This window comes from Prionailurus bengalensis, chromosome A2 (assembly GCF_016509475.1).
Source record: "Prionailurus bengalensis isolate Pbe53 chromosome A2, Fcat_Pben_1.1_paternal_pri, whole genome shotgun sequence".
NCBI classification, from domain to species: Eukaryota; Metazoa; Chordata; class Mammalia; order Carnivora; family Felidae; genus Prionailurus; species Prionailurus bengalensis.
The window spans coordinates 51842945-51869946 of NC_057348.1; the positions used below are offsets into that span (position 1 = coordinate 51842945).

At 54.3% G+C, this 27002-nt stretch overlaps 1 protein-coding gene across 15 annotated transcripts in view; it reads right to left on the minus strand.

Annotated features, from left to right (window-relative positions):
- ATP2B2 (ATPase plasma membrane Ca2+ transporting 2) overlaps positions 1-27002 on the minus strand; it is a 388293-nt gene that overhangs the window by 153345 nt on the left and 207946 nt on the right. The window contains exon 1 of one of the 15 annotated variants that reach the window (XM_043588111.1): positions 21747-21885. The exons of the other annotated variants lie outside the window; for them this stretch is intronic. The gene's annotated coding sequence lies outside the window, so the exon portion shown is untranslated. Of the gene's footprint in view, positions 1-21746; positions 21886-27002 lie in introns of those variants that run through there. 15 annotated transcript variants of the gene reach the window in all.

Sequence of the window (27002 nt, forward strand, 5' to 3'; positions counted from 1 at the left end):
ACTCATGAACCACAAGATCATGACCTGAGCTGAAGTTGGATGCTCAACCTGCTGAGCCACTCAGGCACCCCGTGGGTCTTTTTTTCTTAAGCAAACTTGAATTGGCATTTATATTACTTGCTTCCAATTAATTCAACTGGCCAACCCTTCCTCACCCCACCCTATCCCTTTTTCTGTTCCTCCAACATTCCAGCTCCCACCTCAGGGCTTTCGTCCATGCTGTTCCCTTTACTGGGAGTGCTCTTTCCCCAGATACCTAAATGTCTCATTTTCTAACCTCTTGAGGTCCCTGCTCAAATGTCACCTCCTCAGGGAAGCCTGCCCTGACTACCTCCTTAAAAATAACAAGCTTCATCACCCTCTACCCTACATTATTTTTAAAATAATACTTTAACCACACATATTATATATTCACTTATTGTCCGTCTCCCTCCACTAAACTTTAGTGGATTGTGTTAGGGTGACCAGCTGTCCTGGTTTGCCTGAGACTGAGGGCTTTTTTGGGACACAGGACTTTTGGTGCTGAAACCAGGCATGTCCCAGGCAAACCAGAACAAGTTGATCACCCTAGACTGCCTTATTTATTTACCATAAAATCCCACTGCCCAGACCAGTGCTGGCACACGGTAAATGTTCAATATACAGCTGAGTGGGTCAATGACTGCAGGCCCTGGGCCGGACAGTGCCATCCAGTATTTATGTACACTGTTTTATCCCATCCTCGTAGCTGGCCTGGGACGTGAGCCCTATTGGGACCCCCATTTTGCAGATAGGGGCCTGCCCACACAACACAGCTGGGGAAGCAGGGCTAGAACACAGCTCTGCCAGTTGCCCAAGTCCAGCTCTTCACTGGTCTGCAGTGTGCACCTCCCAGTTACAGCTCCTCTGCTCATGCCAGCGGACCCTCAGCCTGTCACCTAACAACCACAGCGGGGCTCAGAGAAGCCCCACCCCTCACTTTTCTCCACTCAGATGGGAAAAACTGGCTCTAGGCCAGCCTGTTCCCGGCCAGGGTGGTGGTCAGGGGAGAGGGAGAGTGGGTGGTCCAGGGGCTGGAACCCCAGAGTGTGGCAGCCACTTCTTCTGAGTTGCACAGACCCACGACTCTGCCAGCTCCTGGTGTCCCTGACGTCTTGTCAATCCCAGCTGCCTTCTCAGCCCACCCTCATTCCTAGGGCTGAGCTGGAGAAAGCCTGTATTCCGCCCACTTACAGGGCCTAAATGAAAACACTCTTCCCTCCTGAGTCTAGGGAAAGGGCTGTCTCTGCCATCCCTGCCTTGCCACTACCCCGTGCCCTGCCTCTCCTGCTCAGAACAAGGGAGGAACACTGGGGGCAGCAACGCTTCCTTCCCTCAGGCCAATCTACCTCTCACTCAATCCCTACAACCAACCCTTGGGACAGGTGCTCTTTTTCATCCCCATTTCATGGATGGGGAAACTGAGGCCCAGAGAGGTGAAGTCACTTGCCCAGGGTGACACAGCTCATAAGGGGATTCCCACAGATGGTTCAGGGCTGTTTCCCAAGCTCACCTGTTCTCTGCTTTACCTCATCTTGCTGGTGAGGGTGGTGATGTAGACGACCAAAGTCACTGATATTCATTGAGCCGGGAACCTCACTGCATTAGTGCAAACCACTTGTCTCCACTTTACAGATGAGGGAGCTGGACAGCACAGGAGTGAAGTGACCGACCAAGATCATGCATGCGGCACAGAGGTCTCTTAATGGGACCAGACTCCCCTCCCCCTCCCTCCTTCCTTTCCTTCCTTCCTAGCAACCTACCTGTGCACCTGCCCACCAACTGACCAATCTACTGAGCATCAACGACGTTGAAGGCCCTGCCCGCATTGCCAACACCACACCAAGAACTAGCAGCAGGAGGAAATCCTGGGCTCTTGCGGCAGTCCTGGCTCCTGGCCTGGCACAGCTGGAGATCCCTTCCTGAGAGACCGCCTGGATTCCAAACCAGGATCCCCTGGGTCCGATTAGCAATCCGCTTGGGAGTCTCTCACTGGGGAATTCTCTGCATGTTTCATTCTGGGATCCCAGCTGCTGTGTCCCCTGCTTGGCCACCAAGGGGCTGTTTCTTGTAACGAAGTGGGGTGGGAGAAGGGCCACGGGAGGTTTTAATAATTCCATTGTCGGAAATTTCCATGCAGGTGGAAGAGACCTACTGGCTGGCCTCCAAATGCTTCCCTGGAAAAACTTCAAAAAGGAACTGCCCACTGCAGCCCAGAAGGATGCTGGAGCCACCTACACAAGGGCTCAGCGGTCAGTGCACCAGCATTAGCCCTCAGCTCAGAGCTGGACACCCAGAGGCCCATGGATAAGGGGAAATGAGGACCCTTTTCTCTTCTGGAGGGAAGTGTGAAAGAACAAGGGAGGTGCTCCTTTGGGAGGAAGTCACAGCCTGGAGTCCATTTCTCTGCCACTTGCCCACTGTGTGACCTCGAGCAGTTCCTAGACCTCTCTGAGCCCAGCTTCTCCCTTGTGAAAGAAGGCAATTGGCAGGATGCTCTCTAAGGTCGAAGCATCGATGAGTGCTGGCTCTGACTTTGGGTCTCCTGAGTTTCAGGGACTGAAGCCAGAAAGGGTACAGAGAAATAGAGTCCCAGAGAACTCTAGAGGCATCTAAAGGGACCCGAGGCTTCCTGGGAGGGAGTAAATGAACTGAACATCCTGCAGGTTCTGGAAGGTGCTAGCTGGGGGCTGAACAGGGAGCCTCCTCACTGCCCAGCCCCTCCCACGGGCATGCAGAGCCTTCAGCTGACTCTATACGGGGGTAAGGGGGTCAGCCTGAAGGACCTGCATACAGGTGAGGGTCCTGGGATGCTCCCAGCACCTCCCCCACCTTCACCCCCACAACCTTCTCACTGCCGCTGGCTTTGGGCATCTCTGTGGCATTCCAAACTCTCCAGTGCTCACCAGGGCTCCTACCTTGGTTACTTCCTCACTGTCTGTCCCCAGGCTGCCCTAGTCCAGGCTCTGTCTTCACTCACCAGCCAGGCTGGCCTCTGCTCTTCCCAGCTCTGACCCTGTCCTGCTGAATGCCCCGCAGGGCCCCCAGGCCCCTTGCTCCCCAGCGACGGCAGAACTGGGGCGCTGACCCAGTGCAACACCTCTCCCTTTACCTAACATCTCTCCTCCAGATACCGGAAAAGCCCCTGACACGTTGGAGGCCACAAAAGTATGGCCACACCCAACAGTCCGAGAAGAATCCCCTGCAGATCAGGAAAAGAGGCGACTGCCTATAAAGACCTGAGTTTGAGCCCCAGCTTCTCACTTTCTGTGCAGATTCCTTCACAGCTCTGAGCCTCGGTTGCCTCACCCATAAAATGGGGATGAGGCCATACTCCTTGCACTGTTGCCATGAGGGTGAGAGGAGAATGAGGTAGACTTACAGAGCCTGTTCTGAAACAGACCCTGGGTAGGCCTGACTTGAGCGGGACCCCGTCCGTGAAAGGGACTGGGTGAGGCCTCGGTGCGATGGGTTGGAGGGGGTGTGAGAGGAGGGAAGTGTGGCGGGGGCAAGAGGTGAGGGAGGATTTAGGAGGCTGGGGAGCCACTGTCATCATGAGAGCGGCATCTGCTTTTTCAGCCGGGCATTGGTTGTATGCCGAGCACCAAGTTTAAAGGCTTCTTGTGGCTTCCTCACAGGTCCTGCCCAGGAAGGTTTATTACCTTATTTTACAGCCGTTGAAACTGAGGTTCAGAGGAGTAAGGTCACCTGGCTGGTGAGCGACACAGCTAGGACCTGTCCCCCTGAGCTCTGCACTGGGCGAGGGCATGGGAGGGGAGCAGTGGAGTGACAAGAAAAATTAGAAGAGGACGTAGGTGATGGAGATGATTACCTGTCTCCAAATTTTCTCCAGAGACAGGGGTAGGTGGTGGGGGGAGGGAGTGAGGGGTGAGGGAGAACCTTGTCCGTCCTTCCTGCTCACCTTCACAGAGAGTCATGAAGGCTGGGGCTAAGCACTGGCTGTCCTGGCCTTCTGTGTGGCTTGGCAGGGGCTTCCCTACTCTGGCCCAAAGGCCTGCTGCTCTGGCTGACCCCTTGGCCAGAACTCGGCTCCTAGGGCCTGGGAGCCAGGGAGGGTCACTCTGCGAGAGTGCTGCGTGTCAATGGCAGAGGAAGGCTTTTGCAGAAGCTTCTGGCAAAATCCTGTGAAATCCATGCTCCCAGTACCCACCTCACAATGGCCTTGAGTGGATGCTGGTCTAGGGCATCACTGAATAAGCCAGTGCCTCTGGAACCTGCAGCTTAGGGGTAGTGAGTTAGATGAGGGGATGGTCTGCCATAGGCTCATGGAGACACTCAGGGCAGGAGCCAAATCTGAGGGACCACGTCGGCATCCTTCAATCCCACTCACACCACATCACTGTCTGGTCCAAGATCCTTCTGTGGGTGCCCATTTGGTCACACAGAAGTGGATTCAAACCCTACTCTGCCACTTATTAGCTATGCAACTCAGTTTCTTTACCTGGAAAATGGGAATTTCATCACCAATTACCCAGAATTGTGCAAGGGTTGAATGAAATGACATTCCCTTTCCACACGGTAGCCAGAGGGGTTTGTATATGTGTCTCACCCCAACTTAAGACCCTTGAATGTCAAGGTCAAATCCAAGCACCAGAACAAGCCTTGCTCTTTTCCACTCAGGGCCCTTTGCACATGTTGATTCCTTTGCTGGGATTGTTCTTCCCCCGGATGGTGGCACAGCCTGGTACTTCTCATCATCTCAAATGTCATCTCCTCAGTGAGGCTCTCCCTGACATCCTACACGAGCTGTCCCAGGCAGCCCCTTTGACTCTCCTGTTAATTTTTTTCCTTGAAACAATCACCACTGCCTGGAATTACTTACTTTATTTATTAGTAAGACCTCTTACCCACTACCTCACATGGTACCTGGCAAGTAGTGAGAGTTCAAGAAATATTTGTTAAGTGAACAAATAGATATACAATGAGCCTGAAACACAGTGGGCCTTAAGTGCATGCTGGCCCTGTTTCCTTACCCATTCCCAGTACAGCTTTCCCCCTGAGCACATGTGTGTGCATACACACACACACACACACACACACACACACACACACACACACAAAGTAAATCTCCAAATGAAACCAAAGACCAAGAATCCCAAACAAGAAAACCCTGTGCTAGGAAGGGGACACTAGGGGTCATTAGGGTCCCAAGACCAGTTGTAAGGCTTACCCGAGGCTGTAGAAAGACCAGGTCACTAGAAAGGGCATGGGGCAATCCCTTCCTTCTCAGCATGAAGCTGGTATGCCATGGAGCCCTTGGGAATAACCTGCATTCTGTCTCTGGTTCTGTAGCCTAAGGGGAGTGAAGAATTGTGTCTTGTGGGCAAAGACTTGTCTGGTTCATTCACACCATATCCAGTGCCCTCAGCTCAGAGTAAGTGCTCATTGAATGCTTATAAATGAGTAAATGAATGAGGGTTCTGTTGGACAGCAGAAAACAGAGGAGATTGGCCACTAGCGTCCATGGGCATCACCAGCTTGGACACGGTGTCGAAACCTGTCCAATGTCATTCTCTGAGGGTACCTCCAATAGTACTCACATCCTCTCATGCCCCTGCTCAAGAACCTGTAATGGCTCCTACAGCCTCTGGGAAAACGTTTGGATTCTGTAGTCTGGCATTCAAGGACTGCCTACTTTCCTCTCTCCCTGCCTCCCTGTCTCCCTGTCTTCATCCATCCCTCCATCCCTCCAGCCATCTGCTCAGCCATCCTTTCATGCAATATTCACTGGGTGCTTCCCAGGTTCCAGACAATGTGCTAGGTGCTGGGGTCAACCCAGCTCTTCACTTTTGTAACGAAATTATCTTACCAAATATCTACCTGCAAATCCTGTCTGCTCTACCTTCAAAACATGAATAGTGCGATCACTTCTTACCACAGCCACAGTCTCTGCCCTGGCCCAAACCACCACCTTGTCACCAGGCTCACTGCGGGAGCCTCCTCCCTGGTCTCCCTGCCTCTCATCCTGCACACCCCATCTGTTCTCCACACACAGCCAGAGAAAAACCAAGACCCTCTTCTGTTCAGAATCCTCCCGTGGCTCCTGCCATTCTCCCAGGAGAAGCCAAAGTCCCTACAATGGACCACAAGGCCCTTCATGATCTGTACTCCCCACCCTCTTACCTCCCTGAACTCCTCTCCTAACATCCCCCCTCCCCCCCCCCCCCCCCCCCCCCCCCCCCCCCCCCCCCCCCCCCCCCCCCCCCCCCCCCCCCGCCACTGGCCTTCTCATCATTCCTTGAACCAAGTGAGCACGCATCCACCTCAGGACCTTTTCGCTGGCTGCTCCTTCTGCCTAGAACCCTCTTCCACAGATAGCCTCGTGTCTCCCTCAGGTCTCTGCTCAAATGCTCCCTTCCCAGGGAGGCCAGACCTGAACCCCTCTTTGAAACAACGGGCTTCACCTTCCTTCCTCGGACTTATTTTTCTCCATATTCCTTGACGTGCCACCCACTTATGCCTTCGCTTATCATAGATCTCCACCCCCTTGATTGCAAGGCCATGAGGCAGTGAACCAGCTCACTGTACTCAGCGTGATGTCTTCGATGCCTGGAGCACAGTAGGCCCTCAGCTGCTGTTTGCGGAGTGAATGAATCCCCCACTCCTTAGGCATGGGTGGTTATTTTCTTTCTAGGAAGGACTTTCACATTCCTTCAGTCAGTGGTTCCCAAGTGTCTGTCCATAATCATCCCATTAAACAGATTTGCAAGCCCCTGCCCGGGATCGGGTTCATAGGTTCTCCCCAACCTGCTTCTCCTCTCACCATCTCTGGGCCCTTCTAAAGGGCCCCCACACCAGCGGGGACTTAGCATGTCTCCCTCGCTGCCCCTCTCCCCCAGTCCCAAAGCCCTGTCAGCTTGCCGACCGTCACCTACCTCACGGCAACCCGTGGCTCCATTCTGTGCTTGCTCACCTGGATGCCTGACCAGCCTCAGGCCTCATCCTCAAACCCCTTATCCCCACTAGGGCCATGGGATCTTCCAAATGGGTCAGACTGGTCACATTACTCCCCAGCTTAGAAGTGTTCAGCCCACTGCCCTCGGCTTGGCCCGGCCACCTCTCCGGCCGAGCGCTCACCACCCCCGCCTGGCACCTTCTGCTCTGGGCGGCTGGTGGTGGCTTCCGCCCCCACTCAAGCTGCGCCTTTGCCTGGAGCACCCTTTCCACTTCCTACCTTCCTTCCAGTCGGCTAGCTCTTACTTATGCTTCCACTTGGCTGCCGTGTCAGGACCCCTTGAGGTTGTTCCCTGATAGCCCAACCAAGGGCTGGCGGGTGGCATCTCCTCCAGGCTCGGGTATCCCGGCCGCCTTACCTAGCCCAACTGATAGCACACTGGTCTGTGGTAACTGGCCTCCATGCCAGACCCAGTACTCTGGGACAGTGAGGTGACTGTCATCATGGTTAGGCTGAGGGCTTTGGAGTCAGGATGCTGGCTGGGTGCCCTCGGGCAGGTCACTGTATGTCTCACAGCCTCAGCTGCCTAACGTGTAGAACGGGGAGAACGCCTGCCAGAGGCATGTGGTATTAAACAAGTCCCACAAAGCACTTGGAACGGTACCTGTGCGCATGTCAGTCAAGGGCATTCTGGTTCGGAAACTGGCACAGGGAAGAAGCCCAGGGGCCTCTGACCGGCAGGTACATCTGGCTGCCTGGGGCCTCCTCGAGTGTGCTGGACCCACACCTAGTAGAGGCTGGGCCAGGGGGACAGCAGATCCCCTTGGCCTCCCTGTGCCTGTCTCCTTCCTAAGAAGCTTCTATTTGCTTCAGTTGAATATTGTAAAATGCATTCTTCTTTGTTTTGGGGGTGAGGGAAGCATCTTTCCAGGTTCATGTTTTCTGCCCTTTGGTGTGTGTTCTCTCCTGACCTTTGAGCCTGTTTTCTGACTTCACCTCCTGCCCTGGTTTGCGCGTGGCCTATTTTAGCCGACCTTTTGCACCCAACCTTTTTTATGTGAGCCAGACTCCCTGCCTTTCTCCTCTGGGTCTCAGAGCTGCTTGGTTGAGGAGGGGGTGGCGATGTGCTCTGCTTTGCTATGCCATCCACTTTGAGGGAGAAGAGGGAAGGAGGGAAGTGCTGACACCTCGTCCCAGACGGTGCATGCATGCTGGCACCCGACTGTGGTAATGAGGGCACAGAGAGGGCACACCACAGCTGGGAAATGGCAGAGCTGGCAGCTCTCAGGCCCTCGCCCTCTGCACAAGCCTCTGCTGCCTCTCATTCAAAGACTGCTGAGCTGCTAGGATGATGGCCAACGTGCATCCAGGCACAGGGTAAAGTCACAGGTATGAGTAAAAAGATACCACAGAAAAGACACAAAACCCCTCCGGACTTACACCTGCCAGTGAGTGAAAGAAGAGACAGGAGAAAGTAATAGCAAGTTGCCAGATTTTGATGATTCCAAGTTGAATTGCAGGTTGCACCAGGATTTTGCATACCACCAAGAAAGAAAATGTGCTTCCAATGAAACTCTGATGTGCCATGAGCTGCAAGATGCATCCTGGACTTGGGGTCACGAACTCGTGGGAAAAATGTGCATCCCCAAGTTGACAAAACAGGGTATGGACCGTGGGATGTGGGGAGAGGAAAAGGAGTCCTTTAGCAATGGACCTTCTGTATCATTCTATTTGCTTCAACAAGCATGCCATTAGTTTTGTAATTCAAGTGACTGCAGTTTAAACAAAGAAAATAGGGTTTTCCAAATGGTAGCTGCCTGCTTTCTTTTCTGGCCACCTCATGGGCTGGGGACACAGTAATTGGTAGCTCTGGGTGCCCCGCTGGGGGCTTATGTGGGGGAGGGCAGGTAAGCACCAGGCACGCTCTTTCCAGAGCTCAGCCTGTGTGGGTCTAATCAGCAGAGATTTCCCTTTATTAAGATCTGGCCCCCAAACCCATCATTAAGGGCTCTTCAAGCTCGAAAGTCCACAGTGGACCACAAACAACACGACAAAGCCCAACTTCACAGAGAACAGGAGAGCTGAGAGCTCTTCCTCCCAGATCTTCCTCTGCTTTATTCTGCCTTGCACTGTGTTACAGGATTTACAGACTCATCTGGCCTTCACCGCCCTCTGCCCAGTCAGAATGTAAAGGGCAGGAGACCACGGATCACATCTGCCTCACTTAAGGCAGCAGCCCTCAGTCACTGTCTCCTACTCTCTCCACTTCCCTCCCTCCCCTGGGGCAAAGAGAAGCTCATTAGAAGCAGGTGGGTTGAGTGTGGGGTTTCTGGACAACCTCCTGCAATCATTTCCACTAGGTCAAGAGTAAAGTTGAGGAAGGACACTGTTTTCTCCTTCACAGCTGCACGAGAAAGACAGCCTCCCCCCAGTGCTAGGCCCTTGAATACAACAGTCAATGAGACAGACAGGCTTCCTGTCCTGAAGGAGCTGATTGTCTAGAGGGGAGGCAGACAAGAAACAAAGGAATAACTACAAAAAAGAGTGTCAATGTGATAAACGCTTGTTAAAAACCAATTGGCATGACAGAGGGAGCCCTAGATGAGGGATGGCCTCAATGGGGAAATGTTCTTTGGCTTGATGAGAAGGAACCTATCATATAAGGAGGAGGAGAAAAAGCATTCTAGATAAGGAAACAGCATGTGCAAAGGCCCTGAGACAGGAAAGAGACTGGTGAGTTTGAGGAATGGAAAGGAAGACAGTAAGCTAGAGAAGAGTGAGTGAGGAAAGAGGGTTGGGATGAGTGGCGGGCACTGAGAGGCTTGTAGGCTATGGAAAGAGCCTGGGTTTTATCCTGTGCATCATGGGAAAGACTGTAGTTTCAAGCAGGGAGTACCACAGTCTGATTCATATTGTTAAAAGGGTCCATCTGGCCACTTAAGGAGAACAGATGATGGGGGGGGGGAATACAAGAGAGGATATGGGGGAACCAGTGAAGAAGGTCACCCTTTCATTCATTCAACATGTGTTTATTCAGCAATGTTTTAATGAACCCCCCCCCCCCAAAAAAAAACCCCACAAAAATAAACACAAACAAAACTCAGTGGCTAGGGCATGTGTCCAGAGGTCCAGGGTCTGGTGCCTGGAAGCGTACAATAACAGGAGAGCCAGGAAGGTCTTCCTGAATAAGGAGGCATTTCAGTGGGGTCAGAAGGATGGCTCCAGGGTGCTCCAGGGGTGGGCACAGCTTGGGCAAAGGCTTGGAGGTGAGGGAGAAGGTCAATGTGTATTGAACAGCTAAATTCCTGCCTGACTTGGTGGCTGAAGTAATTAACTGCTAAAGGAGAAGTGGTAGGAAGGCAAAGCGTGGAGGAAGATGCTGGAAGGGTTGTTGGGGGATAAATCACAGGTGCACTGAATGGATGCTGAGGAGCCTGGGCTTTACCTGCTTGGCAACAGGGACACTGGAGGCCTAGACTGGAGAGTGGCAGCCAGATGGACATTCTGAGAAGCGCCCCCCCCTCCCCGGTGGCCATGAAGGAGGGAGGGCAAGATTCGGGCAGCGAGGGTGAAGGATAGTGCATACTCCTCTTCCCATTTTGATTCTATGAGTAATAATACCAGTAATAATACTACTAATAACAATAGATACTTCATAGAGCTTCCTATTAGGAGTGTCAGGCAGTGTTCTAAGCTTCTTACACTTACTACATTATTTAATCTGCATAAGAACCCTATGAAGCAGGTACAATTATTTACTCCCATTTACAGGGGAGGTGACTGAGGCATAGAGAGGGCGGATAGATCACTTGCTCAAGGTCGCACAGCTAGGACGCACTGGGGCTGGGAATCAAGTCCAGGCTTCCAGGCTCCAGAGTCTGCTCTTAACCACTGCCCCGTGCTGTCTTCTCCCTGTAAGACCCCACAGTTTTGCATTCTGGAGTTTTGTCTCCTTGACAGAGAAAACCCTCTCTGGACAGTGCCCTTGGCTGCCTTCTGAAGCCCTAAGAACACAGCAGTAAGTCCCTCAACGTACATGAACTGACCAGCTCCCGCTCACAGCACTGCTGCTAAGCCGGTGACCAGAAGCAAGTCCCTGAACCTCACTGAGGGAGCTGTGTCCCCCTCTGTAGAGTGAGGAGAGAATGCCACCTTCACAGGATGGACATGAGAACTGTGTGTCGCTAACCGGCATGATAATCGCCAGGCACGGGGCAGCCACTGGGCAGGGTCTTTCACTCATACCTTACATAATCTCCACAAGGGATACAGCCATCTCCCCCACTGCGCAGGTGAAAACACTGAGGCTCTGAAAGGAATAGTAACCACCCACAGAACACAATTCGTCAGTGGCAAAGTTGGGCTCTGAGTTACGGTTCCCCCCAGTAGCGTCGAGGAGGGGCTTAAGGAATGTAAGACTTTTCTCCCCGCAGTGTAGACCCGGTGTGGCTCCAGTCCTATAAGGGTTACTGGGGTGTCGTTTAGGGAATGGGGAGGAAGATCAAGGATGTGACTGATTCCTGGGGCCCAGGCCTGTGTTTGCCGAGGCATCAGCCTGCTGTGCACAGCTGTGTTGGGATATGGGCCGGGTATGCATGACCCTGTTCCCGGCTTGGGGTCTGTCCCAAGGCCTCACCCTTTCTCCTGGACGGTTGGGAGGTATATGAAATTTGAGGGGTGGCAGCTGACAGCAGGACAGAGTCCTGGGCTACTGGACTCGCAGCAACCTCAGGCAACTTTGCTCTGGGCCTCAGTTTCCCCTTGAACCCAAAGGGCATAGCAGGATGATGAGGGGCTGGGCCACCCCTGAGCCCTGGGAGCCTGCCTAAACCACCACACTTCTCCGAGACCCAGTCTCCTCCTCTCCAAATGGGTCCGTCGCACTTGCGAAGGGTAAAGGAAGGCGTGCTTGCAGAGAGCCTAGCACAGACAGTGCTTGCTTAACAGCTGATATTATTATGCCAGGTTACCCTGAAGGCCACAGTGAGGCTCGGGGGAGCTCGGTGTGAAGGCTTGTTGGCCACTTTCCAACATGGCATTTGCATTCATTTCTAGCTGCCGTCCCATTGTAGAGGTTGGACTCTGGAGTTCAGAGAGGTTCCCTGGAAAAAGGCTTTGGAGGTCCCAGGGTTAAGGGAAGCTGTTGGAATTCCATTCTCTTGAGGCCATCAGGGCAGAATGAGGCCGCTGAGAGGGCAGAGAAACACACAGAAACAGCCCTAGACCCTAATGCTCAGCCACACGGGCCCAGACTTCTTCCTATACTGGCTCCATTTTATAAATGAGAAAACTGAGGCCTTGTGGGTGGTGAGGCAAAGTCTTGGACAGAGGAGTTACTCATGGTCCAGCCCCCAAGCTGGGCATCCGCTATCAGCCACCGTCTACCACCTTCCACCTGGGGCTGCATTGGCTCCCCACTGAGAGCTGGCTCTGGAGTGGATTCATCTCTGGGCTCGGCACGGAGCTCGACACATGGCCTGGCACATACCAGGTACTCAGACAATATTGGTTTTATCGATTTACATTCTCTTCCCTTTTCAAGATCCTCTGAGCTTGGAAACTTGAAACTGGCTGGAGGTGGGATGGGGAGAAAGGCCTCATTTTAATCTGAAGTGAGTCATGTAAGTTGATAAATTTAGAAGTGGCCTAAAGAGCTCTTGATCTCCTGCCTTCAGATAGTTGCTAAAAGAGACTGGTTCTCAGCAACCTTTGCATTGCAAATACACACGTCAGCGTGGACACTGTCGGTGCCCCGCCTGGGTCCCCCTCACCAGCCGGCGGCACTGGTAACCCAGCTGCCGGGCTGTTATACCTTCTCTGCAAAATTGCCTTGGAGTCAACAGGGGCTGCTGCCGTCCCAGGCTTGCTCCTAGGGACCTCCACCCCAGAGCCACATGGATGTGCACATGCACAGCCTTGAGCTCCCTCCCTCTAGCCCTGTCCCTTCCCCATGACCTTGACTAGCAGCAATGCCTGGACAATTTTGAATCTTAGACATTTAAAGTCCTAGGGGGCACATCTAGCCCCACTGTCCTTGTTTTAAAGATGGAAATGGGGGCCCAGAGAGGGGCTGTGATGGGTCCAAGGTCACTTGGGGTGTCTGTCAGGCTAGGCTGCACCCAGGTGCCTCCTTCCCCACTCCCATTCCAGTTCATTCTGTGGCCCTGGCTCTGCCCAGCGGCTGGACCAGTTGGCCAGCCAGGGCTTCTGCTCTCTCCAGGAGGGAGTTTTGCTGTGTCAACTCTGCAGTAGCCACTGAGAAAGCACTTGGAGGCCAGGAAGTGCTGGCTGGTAGGCATGCAGGGTGGCTGGCAGGCTCTGCTGACCTTGGGCATGGCCCAGCCTCAGCCCCCTCCCCTGTACTGGGGTGAACAAGCAGAAATGTGAAGGAAGAAGGAAATCACTTCCGGAGAGAGCTCAAACCCAGAGGATGCTGCATCCGGCTGCAGCTTCTAGAAATCTCCCCTCTCTTATGGAGAAGGCAAGGACCCCCTTCTCCATAAGAATCAGAGCCCTGGACTGATGTGGGCAAGAAGGCAATATTGGGCTGGGGCCTGGACACTGGGGAGAGTCAGCTGTGTGACCTTGGGCATACCCACGTGCATCTTGGCCTCAGCTGCCCCATCTATAAGACGAGTGCAGTCTGTATTGTTATTATTTTATTGAGCCCAGTGTCTATTTTAGCTGCCATTTATTGAACTCGAAGAGACTCATTAGGAGTTCATCAAATAATAACTGCCTACACTTCTGCCAAGCATTGCCCTAAAGCACTTTAATTTTATTTCCTTCTCCTAGCAATCCTAGGAATTGGAGACTTTTGTTATTCACATATTATAGATGGCGGGACCAAGGCACAGAGAAGTTAAGAAACTTGCATGAGGTCACACAGCAAGGAAAGAGTAGAGCAGGAATGGGAATCCCAGAGTGTTATTTATACTACAGTCTTTGTGGTTTGTTTTGGGCTACCAATTATTAGGCACCTACTGTATAGGGGCACCCTGCTGGGCATACGATTCACACATAAGCTTGCCGACTTCTTACAACAGCCTTGGGAGGAAGAGGAAACAAAGGCTCCTGGGGGGTGCAAGGAAATGCCTAAGGTCCCGCTGTGATTGAGGTGGGAAGGCAGGCAGGGGACTGACTTCTTCCCAACAGCTTGGTGGTTCCAAGTTCTCTATGGGTTTTATCTTATTTACCATATTTCATGGACTCTATCGTAAGACGTATTGCTACTTTGTATATACTGAGGAAAGGAAAAGACGACTGGTTCACTGTGACATGCCACCAGTTGTAACAGGCACCCCTCTTTCAGAGGTGTCAAAATGTGCATCTGGGAGTCCACATGGTGCAGCTTTATTCACAACAACCCTGTAAGGTGGGCACTATTACTGTCCCCATTTTACAACCGAGGGAACCAAGGCTCAGTGCCCAGGCCTCGGGTTGGATGTCACCAGGCTCAGGCCAGACTTGGTCCTGAACCACCATGCTACATCACTGCTAATTCAGCCCACGTGGGACGTGCACCCTGCCCTCGGGCACAGGTCAGAACGCTGAGGAGACTCAGTCACCTGAAGCCTAGCCCCCCTTGCTCTGGATGAGGTTTTGGCCCTCACCCAGTGCAAAGGCCTCAGGCAGACAGGAAGACACCTCCAAATGACTTCCCAAGGAACCCGGCCCCCCACCCCCCACCGCTCTACAGCCTTGATGGAAAAACATGACAGCTCACCTTCCCATGCCAGCCTTGAGCTGTTGCCCCAGGCCAACTAAGCAGGGGTCTGAGGCAGCCAGGCTAGAGTGAGCTCCTTTGGATGACAGTCCCCATGGTCCCTGCAAAGCAGTCCCTGGGTGGCCAGACATAACCCAGTGGAGCAGCCCAAGCCAATGTGGAGAGCACCACAACTTTATAGAAAACTGCCCTCGGGGTGGGCATGGGAGCCCCAGAGAGACCTGCTTCCTTCCTTCGAAGCTATATGGCTCTTGGACCCCAAACGGGGTCGTCTGTTCTTGGCTTCTTCCCATAGCCTCTTCCAACCACCCACTCCACTATAGCACGACTTCCCGGGGTCTCTGCAAAAATTAAATCCACCTCTCCTGGGACTAGGACTTGCCTCTTCTGAGGCCATCTTTAACAAAGTCCTCCGGGGGCCTTTCTCCAGAAGCAGGACAGAAGCTCAACGTTTCTGAGTGTCTGGCATGATTGGGACCCCATTTGTGACAGTTTTCTATCCATCATGTCACACACACTATCTTGTTAGGTGGGTCTCTTCAAATCCCCTTTACATCTCAGGGTGCCAAGCTCCCAAGCTCCATGGGGCAAAGATACTGGTTCAAGGTCACAGCAGTAAACACTGGCATTAGGATTGAAATTCGAGTCTTTCCCATGGCACCAGGGAAGGCCATTTCAGTACTGATCTCTGAGCCAAGGGCTCCGTTTGCATCACTTCCCCAAATCCTTACACTACAGGTAACAGTACGATAACACTATCGTATCTCTATTTCCTCCCAGGCTTCGGTGGACCGGACTGTAACCCCAGGCCAGGTACTTCACCTGAATCCCTTCTGCCTCTCAGGACATCTGGGAAGGTGGGTACTTTTATGGAGAGGTAAACTGAGGTCAAGTTCAACCACTAGTTCAACCACATGCAGCTATTCAACAGTAGAGCTGCTTAGCAGGATGAGGCTTGGAATAAGCAATTACCCTCCCACATGTGAAACGAACAAACATTTGGAAAGTGCTGGAGGATACATTTTAGCTATCAGTGATGACTATCAATGGTTAGCATATTAGAGCTTGGCAGTTCCCCCACAGGTTTGGTGTCACTCTCCCCCATTCTTCAGATGAGAGCCACGAGGTCTGTAAGAGCATTGAGTGGCAGAGAGAAGAAGGCACTGTGGGCTCTCGACCCTCTGCTGTGCGGGTCTCCTGGGCCTAGCATAGCCCCCCGATACCTCCAAGCTCCCCTGCCCACCTCCAGCTCTCCTTTCTGGGGCTCAAGAACCTCCCCACCCCCAGGTCCTGGATCAGCTCAGGACTAGCTAGAATTCCTGGCTCACGGGTTCCTGGGTAGAAGCAGCCACCAGCCAGCTCTAAAAAGATGGCAAGGAGAAAGAGCACCAGAGACCTGGGTTCAAATCCCAGCTGTGCCCCTCGCTTGCTATGTGACTCGGGCACGTTCTAACCCCGCCCCCCCCCCCCCCCAGGCCTTGGTTTCTTTATCTGTAGAAGGGGTGCTTGTGAGGAAGCAATGAGACACTGTGCAAAGGACTTGCTAATAGTGAACTAGTAAAATAGTAACGATTGTAGTGGGCCGAAGTGTCCCTCCCAAGTTTCACATCCACCGGGAACTTCAGCATGTGGCCCTATTTGGAAGTAGGGTCTTTGCAGATGTATTTAAAGATCTCGAGATGAAACCATCCTGGATGGATGGGCCCTGTATCCAGTGAATGGTGTCTTCACAAACAGAAGAGAGGACACAGAGACACAACAGAGAAGAAGGTGATGTGACAATGAAGACAGAGATTGCAGCGATACAGCCACGAGCCACTGAGCTCCAAGGGTCGCTGGCGAGCAATGGAAGCTGGGGATGAGGCGCGGTGTGCCAGCTCCCTCAAGGCCTCCAGCAGAAAGCAGCCCTGTGATGCCTTGATGCCAGACGTCCAGCCTCCAGAACCGGGGGACGCTAAATTTCTGTTGTTTCAGGCCACTCGGGTCGTGGCCATTTGCTGTGGTGGCCACAGGAAACAGAGCTGTTATAAATGCTGCTGCAGTTAAACCTCAGCCTTGCAGTGTCTCAGGCCCTTCAGCCCAAGGGCCAGCTGGCAGGAGACTCTACCCTCACAGAGGACACGAGGCAGGCAGGATCGCTGCCCCCTCTTTCAAGGGGAAACTGTGAGACCTGGGGACTGACATGACTTGCCCAAGGTCATCCATCCCTGACCGAGCTGGGCTTGGAACTCTACTCTCCTGACCCTCAGACCCAGGCCTCCTCCCCGACACATGGGGACCTCTGTAGCCTCAGGGACTGCAGCCCTGGCCTCCTCCCTCTGCCTCCATCAGGCTGGGCCATCTTGCTCTCTACTCCCCTGGAAGGCTTTCCTGGAATGCGTCTAAGGCCTTAAAAACACTCCCTCCCTCCAATGCGGGGCTCCCTACTGGAGACCAGGGTGAAGCCCTCAGCACATCCCCTGGCACACAGTAGGTTCTCAGGGGTTGCTGAGAGCGTCCCCTATTTTGTATCGTCATCATGCAGCAGCCCTCCGAAGTGGGCACCTGTTCCCATTTTACAGACCAAAGGCCAGGGCCTGAAGAGGTAAAGCAACTGACTCAAGGGTCAAATTCTTAAATGGCCGAAGTAGGTTTCGAGCTCACAACTTAGTCTGATTCTCGATCTCGACAACTTCCACTCACTGAGCCACAAATACTGGCCACACCCTGAGCCTGCCACTCAATGTCCAGTACTTTCCCCACTTGCCCCTTGCAACAACAGCCTGAGAGGTCACAGATGGGTGAACTGAGGCTCCACCCTACTGCCTTGAACTCTAGAGCCTTGCCATCTTTCCCATCAACTATCACCACTGTTTGTCTCTGTCCACGGGGACATCCTCCCTAAATAGTTTCTTGTCTGGGGCTCCTGCTCAGAGGGAGAAATGGATTACTGCATGTTTAATGTTCTGGCCTTGGAGATGGCAGGGTGGGCTGGGGTGCCCAGATTCCACATAAGAGACCCACCCCTGTCTCCCACACTGTTCTGTGTGTTACAGGGGAGGTTGGGGAAGGGGCTCATTCACCCCCACAAAGTGTGTTTGCATGTGGCATCCAGAACTTGCACCCCAGACAGTTCTCCTGCAGCCCCTTGGGAGCTAAGGGGGGAGGTCGAGAGGAACTACACTGTGCACCTCAGGGTCCCCCAAGTCCCCAACCTTCACCCTGCACCTATGATGTGCCAGCTGCTTCACACACATCACTCAGAATCTTCCCAACAGCCCTTCTAGAGAGGGGAACATTGAGGTTTACAGAGGACAAGCCAATTCCCTCAATGCCATAGAGCTGGGGAGAGGCATCATGGCGACTCAAACCCAAGACTCAGGGAGTCTCTTAGGTGTACCCCTCCCAGCCACACTGCTAAGAAAGATGGCCCTGTTTGCCATGTGAGAAGGGCCTGATTTAGGGGTGCAGGGTGCAGCCAGAGGCTGGGGGCAGGACAGGGGACTGGAGGGCTGGAGATCTGAGTCTCAGTCTCATTTTGCCACCAAACTGCCAGGTGACCTCAGTTTCTCTGGATGTGACGGGAGCAGGTGAATAGCATGATGCTCCAGTTACTCCCAGCTGTGAGAGCCTCCGAGCTCCCCCAAATCCACTCTCAGCCACCTCGCTCCACTGGGTACACAGCTACAGAGATAAGAACCCAGGGACACCTGTGAAAACACAGCTCTCGGGACCTCCTGAATCACTGGGCGGGGGACCTGGAAATTTGTCCTCTACCAGGTGATTCTCTAGGTTCATTAATATGCCGGAGACCCATTGGCCTAGAGATTTCCCTTCCTTCCTTCCCCTCCTGACTTTGGCCAACTGCAGCAGGAAGGTGCTCACCGGCTCAGGCTCCAGGCTCTGATGCCAATGGCACCTCTGTGCACAGCTCTCTAGGGTGTTCGAGGTTCTCAGATCACTGTGGGGGGAGGCAGGGCAAGAACAGGCATGCCCTGGTCACAGAAAAGGAGACTGAGGTGCAGAGGGACAAAGCAGCTTGCCCAAGGTCATACAGCTGGTCAGAAGTAGAGGCTGGGCCCGGTGCACTCATCATTTTAACTTGCAGTCAAACAGCTGGGGAAAACCAGGAACCAAACAGGCCCCTGCTGCTTCACACCTGGGACCTGACGGAGGCTGGCAAGACACCCTACTCTCCAAAAAGCACAGTGTGACCTTGGACAAATCCTTTCCCCTGGCTGGGCCTCAGTTTCCCTGTTATGAACAGGTCCAGGCCAGGTAACTTTAGAATGCACACATCTGCATTGGCTTTCTAGTGCCATCAGTTCCACCAGGTAAAAGGTGGCAGAGCTGTCTAGGACAGGGCCACATGTGTCTGGGGAGGGCTCTGCTTTTGCCCTCAGGAGACTCTCTGGACCCTTTCCTGGAGTCTCATCCCCAAATCCCAAGTTCTTGGACTGTTGGTTCCCAAGATGTTGGCACCCTAAGTTGAGGCTGGCCTCATGAAAGAAGGGAGGGGAGGGTCCAAGACGGCAGGCAGGGAAGCCAATGGCCTGGCTTCCACCCTATTTCCGCCATGTTCCAGCTGTGTGGCCTTGGATAAGTGTCTCTACTTCTCTGTGCAGCTTCTCATCTATGGCATGGGAATAATGTGGTCATGGGAGGCCCCCCACCCCTGAAGCGATGGATGCAGAACAATTAGCTCAGTGAATGCTAGCTGGCTTACTATTATTTACCCAAGTCTTCCAACCCATAGCTATGCTAGGTGGGGAGAAAGGAAGAGGGGCCAAGGGGAGAAGAGCATTTCAGTCTCTCTACAGCATGAGCCACAGGCAGCTTTTGTGATCTGTGGTCTGGAGAGAACTTGGGGGCTGTTGGCAGTGTCCTGGACCCGAGCTCTGAGAGACTCCCTCCAGTGTTTCCTGGTGCCAGAGAAGTGGGGTGGTGGGACTGGTCTAGACTCCTGGTGGTCTGGGCTGTGGGCAGCAGCTGCTCCTGCCCCCTCCTCTGTCCCCTTTCCAACTCTGGGCAGCCTTCTCCACAGAACATCAATAACCTGACTCCAATCAGAGCTCCCTGGGAATCTGGGCTGGCCCTCGCCTGGCCGGTGTCCCTGTGTCCTCACAGGTAGTCCCCTGAGGGGTAAGCCTCTCCCCAGTGCCCACAGAGGCACCTTCACTCCCAGGGCAGATGTCTGAAAGCTGAGGGGTGGATGTGTGCATGAAGCATCCGCAAAGGTGCCGCGTCTGTGTGCCTGGGCTGTCTTTGTACATATGCAACCTACACTCCCCCGTGGGCACATTCCAGCATGCTGTGCGCCTGCTAATGCATGGAAGGGCATGCAGAAATGGCCTGTGGGATACCACAAATATGTGCTTGTCATTTTCACATGGGGGCCAGCCCTCACATGGCCACATGCCACATTTGTGGCTGCTGCAGGGCACCACGTGCAGGCCAGTTAGCCCACATGCAGCCTCCTGCATTCCTGTGTTAGAGCTACGTGCATGTGTGGGTATGCTGCATTCACAGGTGTGTGTGTGTGTGTGTGTGTGTGTGTGTGTGCATGATGCATTCATGTGCATGCTGTGGTTTGCAGGTGAGCAGGTGGTATCCAGGGATTTGAGCTGTATTCACATGTGCTGAAGTGTATCTATGGGCACAGGAACTCTGTATGTGTATATGATTTGAACACATACAATACACTACTATGTGTCCTGTATTTGTATAAGTGTATCTGTGGCTGTGTACATGCCCTGATGAGAATGGGACGGGGGGGTACAAAGGTTGCTAAATAATATGGGCCATTTGCATCTTTCCTGAACTCCCCCTGCAGGGTTCCCTCAGAGCCGTCTTAGCCCCCTCCCTGCCACTGCTCCTTCAACGAAGTTAACAGGCGGAGGCCCCTGAGGCCTGCGCTCCAAGCCCCCTCCTACTGCACACGTCAAAGGAGAATTTCTCCGGATGGCGCCTGCAGCTCCTGGAAATGCCCCAAACGTCAGCTCTGCCTCCTCCCAGCGATTTGGAGAGCAATGCAGGCAAGGAGGGGAACCCATTCTGTGCTGGGCGAGGGGCGCTCAGCGTCACGCCAAGACCCTCTGCTGGCTGAGCCTGCCCACTCGCTTACCCTTCTGAAGGTCGAGCCTGGCTGGGCCTCTGTGTGGGGGCCCCAAGACCCCTGAGGCACTTGCCTGACTAGGGCAGGCCAGCCCCAGAGACCCCTCTCCATACAACCTAGGTGACCAGAGGACAGCCATGCATGGAGTGACCCCTTGGCTACAAAGGGTGGCTGCGCAGCTCACCCATGGGGAGTGCAGAGACCCCCTGATGGATTTCCTCAGTCTTGACCCTGCAGGGGGCAGGGAGGAGCCCCAGGTACCTAGCTCTCAGCCAGAGGCCACCCAGACTGGCCCAGGAACTAGGCATCCGGGCTGAAAGTGCCAACTCCACCACCCAGCATGACTGCTGCAAAATGGCCTGGCCACCCCACTCGTGCCCCCCTCCTGACCATCTTGGGGACCTGGGGACTCATCCCTGCCACCACATGCCTTAGCTGGCCTGACCTGGTGGTCCTGGCACACTGCAGCCCACCCTGCCAGAAGGACCCTCTGTGGGAATCTCCCTCTGCCTCTTTCTTGCAACCCAGTGGGGGCCGGCCAGGAGGCACCCTCTAGTCCTCTGCCTCTCCCTGGGACAAGCTCAGAGGGAAGAGAACCTTGCCCCCTGCTACCGGCTTGCCGGCCCTTGCATAACATCCATCGGGGGCATTTGCTGAGCAGAGGCTGCCGGCATCTACCTGAGACCCTGGGCATCCGCTTGTCCAAGGCCCCCTGCTCAAGTCCCCAGCACCCCCGTCCTATCCCCCAGCACACGGACCCTCACGCTAGTGTCTCCCTCGGCGGCGGCTCCCAATGCAGCCTCAGCTGCTGCCAGATAAACAAGCCGGGCTCCCACCAACCACCCCCCCCCCCACACTGCCGCCACCACCATCAGCACTGAAAAAGATAAAATGAAATGAAACAAAATAAAATGGGTGAGGGAGGAAGGGGAGAACGGAGTGGGGCGCTTTTTATTTTTTATTTTCTCATGCTGGGGGATGCCGGTACTTACTTGGCTACGAAAATCACCACAAATCCGGCACGGTTTCCAGGCGGGCAGCCCCGTAATCGCGGTGCGGCAGCTGGTGCCGCGGCTGAGCCCAGCCAGCATGCCCGGGTCCCTCTGCAGACTGTACCATCCTGCCCGAGCAGGTGGGGGGGGCGGGGGGGGGGGCGGAGGCGCCGGCGCCGGCTTCTAGGAGAGCATCTCGCTGGCAAAATGCAATCTCGGGGGAGGCAGAGGCCGCCCCTGCCGCTGCGCTGCCGGAGGCTGGGGGAGGGGGCGGAGGACGGAGGACGGAGGGAGGGACGCGGGGAGGGCTTGTTCTGGTGGGGGGACTGGGGGAGGAGAGTGGGGGCGGGGGTGTGTGGACCGAACCACCACGGTGTTGTTTGCGGTTTTAATTCCTCCCGTGGGATCATGAGGAACTGAAGCTGGCAGAGTCCCAGGAATATGCCTGCTCCCCCAAAGTAGGAGGGAATGTCAAGGGCATGGTGAGGGTACTGTCGGGGCTGAGCCTGAGTGGAGGGCGTCCTGCGATTGATGGTGGTCGTCGGGAGACCGTAAAAGGGGAGAGGGGAAGATTTTGCTCAAATGGCCCCAGGTCACCCCCTACTTTCTGAGGGACTCCTTCGGCTATGCAGGGGCTCTGGTGTCCCCCTCTTTTTGGTCAGGGCACCCCCAGACCAAAGGGGGGCAAAGGTCATATAGGGGGAGAGCAATGGACTCCACAGAGACTAAACACATCTGTGGCTGCAGGTCCAACATAGCAGAGCCCGTACTGAGCTCCCCGCTGCCATCTAAACGCCACCCCGGCAGCCCTGTAGCCCTACCTATGGGTACTCCCACCTGCCTGGGGGCTGCAGGGCTGGCAGAAGACCCCTTCAAGACGCTAGGCCGTTTCTCTGCTCACAGGTGCACACCGGCAGGGGTGTCTACAAATGTCTCCTGTATCCACTTCATCTATAGGGACATCTGTGATGAGTTGGGGGACTGACCATACTGGGGTTGGCTGGCCACATCCAGAGACTCCAGGGACCCCCAATAAGGAGTCTGCAGGAATGCAATCCCCCGCCCCCCCAGCCAACCGCTCACTTCTTCCCGCCTCATCTGCTATCCGTTTAAGTTCAGACCTGCTGCCCCTTTAAATCCAGACTGGTGGGAGGACAGACCCAAGATCAAGGTTAGGAGGTCACAGTAGGTGAAGGGGCTTCTCTTGGATTCTGAGGCCTCCCTTTCCACTGCCCTACTCCCTTAGAGGAGGGGTGCCCTGCTTGGGAGGATGGCACGGAAAGTGGGAGGACCTTCAGGACCACTGTCTCAGGGCACCTGTCAGCGTGGAGGGGGTGCATACTGGAGGAGGGTCAGGGCTGGGGGTGGCCCCGGAAGGCAGCTCCAGATCGAAGCTGCCTCCTTCCCCTGTCCCCACCCCCTGCCCAGTTCTGAGCTGCCCGCCCGAGCCTGAGCGTCCCGAGCTGCCTCTCCATCCCTGGGCTGGCACAGAATATCAATTTGTCTCGTTAAGCTGAAAGTCTGCACTGCACCAAAATCAGAACCTGGCCGGGCAGAGGGGCCGAGGGAGGCAGAGAGCTGGGAGCGAGTGCCAGCGGCAGGGCCTCTGTCAGCAGGGCCGTGCTGATACTCCTTGCTCTTTATTTCCCTAACCCCACCAAGGGGTCCCATTCTGCTCCTGGGCCAGGCAGGGAAGGCACTCGGCTGGGGTTCCACCTAGGACACAGCTCAGAGAAGCTCTTGCCCCCACCAGTGACCTGGGACAGGGAGCTCCCATGTTGGCTCCTTCTTGGGGGCACAGATGAGGGGCTCCACTGGTCCCCCTCCAGGTAGACCTCTCAGTCAGATCCCACCTTAGGAGAGGCCAAGCCAGGAGTCCCCCACCCCTTCCCCAGGGCCTAGGGGCAGCCTCTCTCCTCCTACACAGGGCCAAATAAGAGCTTTCTGAGATGGCCGGGGTGAGGGTGGGCAGTAAAGGGGCAGGGGGCGAAAGGCTCATTGCAGCTCACGTCTGGTTGGAGTAAATGTGTCCATGCCAGGAATCCCACCGTTATTTCTGCGACATCATTGGTGGGCAGAGGTGGGGGGGGGGGGGGGGGGGGGAGGAAACCACTTTTCCTGATTACAAAACAAACAGCCCCACAAGGGGCCAGTTACAAGCCACCACTGCCACAGCAATAATCCTTTCGGCGTCCAGCACACTTTACAGTTTGCAAAGCCCACTGCAAAACAGTGAGTCGTTTGATCCTACCACGATAATGACTGCTGTGAGCACCTGAATTACAATGAGAAATTTGTGTGTGGTAGTCAAGGTAAGGTCTCTCAAGCCAGGAGGGGGTAAATCAAACCTGTGACCTAAGCCTGAGGACGCCAGGCCCATGGCTCCCTATCTGTGAAGGCCAGCAAGGTGTGGGCCGGGTGGGAGCCCCAACACTCATCCTCTTGAAAGTCCTGAGTCCTGCCTGTGCGCTGGCCCCTGTTTAGGGTGCACTGGGCCCTCACCAGCCAACACCAAACTCTCAGGAGCTCGTGGATTTTTGTTCCCAGAACCTAAGACTAGAATGGACATCTGGTTAAGCTCCCATCTCCTTGGTATTTCAGGCCTTGTTGTGCTTCAGCCTCTGTGTACCCCAGTTACAGGCTGCCCCCTAACTTCCGAGGCAGCCCAAATGTCGACCCGCAGAGTCTGAAGGTTTTTCATATGTTTCGCCCATGAACTCCTATTCATCCTTCAAAGTCCAGCTCAAATGCTGCTTCCTCAGATAGTCCTTCCTGATTCCACCAAAAGAACCAATTCATGAGTCTGGCCTGGCTCTGAGCACACGGCATTGCGATGGTCTACACATCTGTCTCCCTCACTGAGCTGTGACCACTTCAGCTATGTCTCCAGAGCCCCAGCTCCCGGCATGTGGTAGGTGCCACAATAAAGGCTTGAATGAATCCAGTGCTGTGTGATTTTGATTTATCACATGTCAGAACCAGAAGGACCTTCACGGGCTCCTAACCATTTCTCCCATTTTACGGCTGAGCAAACTGAGGCCTCAAGAAAAGGACGTACGTAAGTGGCTTGCCCAAGGTCACCTAGCCACAGACATTTGTCCCCTGCCCTGCTCCCTGTGGCTCTCCTAGGCAGCAGGCACACCTAGGGCATCTGGCCTGTCTTTCCAGGATATGCTGGGGGGCAGGGGGTACTGGGCAGGCAGAGGTGTTGTGAAATCTGACAAACAATGGTGCCAGTGTTGCAACTCCGGGAAGGTTAGAAACTACAAGGCAGGGTCACCCACGGGGAAGAGGGGGAGAGAGGCAGGAGGCTGGCCAGGAGGATTACTGATAGCTTCTGCCTCCAGCATGATTTGGCTTATGGTGAACAAGGATTGAGGGTTAGGGTTGGGGGAAGGTATGAGAAATAGAGCAGGGCTGAGGGGAGAGCCAGCCCAGTCTGATTTTCAAACAGTCTTTAGTTGTCCAGACCATGTCTTGGGGGAGAAATCCTAGAGCCAGAGAGTAGGGGAAGTAGAGGGTCAGTCTACCCAGGGATAAGGGTAGGGATGAGGTCCAGTCTGATGAAGGCAGTTTGCATAAAGGAGACAGATGAGGTAGGTCCAGACGGGTCTCAGGGAGGCAGAATCAAATGCAATCAGACGCCAGCTGTGTCCTTTCTGGGAGACACAGGTTCTCTTTTGCCTCCTCCTCTTGAAGGGAAGTAGGAATGAGGACCACATCTACCCTTGCCTCGTCCAACTCAGGGTCTTTTGACGCCTTGACAGGGGTCCTGGGGCAGGTTAACTGTTGTCACAAAGAGCTGCTGGCCGGAGCTCTTGGAGGATGAGAAGCTATTTCCAAAGGCCCCTCACATCGCTGCCTTGTCTGGCCTTCACACATCACCTCAGGAGAGACTGGGCTTCTTCCCATTTTATAGGAGGGAAAAATGGAGGCTCAGAGACCTCAAGTGGCTTGCTTAGGAGTTACAGAGCCAGTGAGGGCCAAGGTCAAGATTTGAGCCCAGATTGGACCCACTTGAGTTTGAGACCGTTCCCTCTGTCCCTGACTAAATTTACTCTAAGGCATATGACTCACGCTCTCCTAGGACCATGACCTTGAGGGGCCATAGAATGTGTGTCTGGGGACTATGTGGCCTGGCTTTTCCCAAGTCTCTCACCCACCTTGGGGCCCTATACCCATCCCACAGAGGTCCAAAACTTCCTCAGCCAACCTGATCTTGGTTTGGTGGTCAGTCAGATCTGGATTCAAATCCCTGCTCTTTCACATACTGGCAGTATTTGGGCCAAGGACTCAACTTCCCTAAGTTTTCTCATCTGTAAAATGGGAATAATAATACCTATTTGGCTGGGTTGCAGGCTAACAGAAAATGGCAGTTGTTATTAATAGAATAAGCACAGAATAAACACAGAGGGTGAGATTCTCCAGAAGGCCCCTGGGAAACGTTGTGGCAGTGTGTGTGGGGGGGTCTCTTCTAACCCTTCATCCTTTTGGATGATGGCTCAGATCCCTCCCCCGTAGAGTGTGGGCAGGGCTGGCCTCTAAGAACCTGCCAATCCAGTGCAGACTTCTGACCCACAAACCCAGGACCCCAGTGCCTGGCTCCCCCCACTGGTTCGTGCTCCCTCAGTAAGAAGGGTTCAGCCTGACTTCTAACTTGAGGCACCATTCATATCAGCATCCTACCGTACGGCTCATGGTATGACCTCCACAACATCCTGGGAGGTAGGTCCTATTTTTCATCCCCATTTGACTGATGAGGAAAGTGAGGTAGAGCGAGGTGAAATGATGTTGCCGAAGGTCATACAGTGAGTTTGGGAAATGAGGCTTGAAACCAGGACTGCGTGAGTCCTCACGCTAAGCCCAAGGACCCCAAAGGAGGTGGGTGTGAACCTGTATCCAGGGAACCACAGGACTTAATTTTCCACAGGTCAGGAAAACCAGAGCCCGGAAGGCCTCCCCTAGCCTTCCAGTGGGGCAGGGAAGGTGTGTGGTGACGACTGACCTTGCTGCCCCCCTGTGAGGCCAGATGTTAGGAACAGTGGCCAGTTAGAGAGTTGGTACTTTCTCTCCTGCAAGAACACAGAGCCTGGGGAATCAAGAACTATTATGGGAGGGCTCCCTGGGGGAGGTTGCCTTTTCCAGGACTGGGGAACATGGTCTCATCCATGCTATCCCTTTGGTTAATGCACATGCAAACACACTGCCCACTCCCATCTGTCCATCCTGCCTCCTCACCTTGGTCTCCCTCCTCCT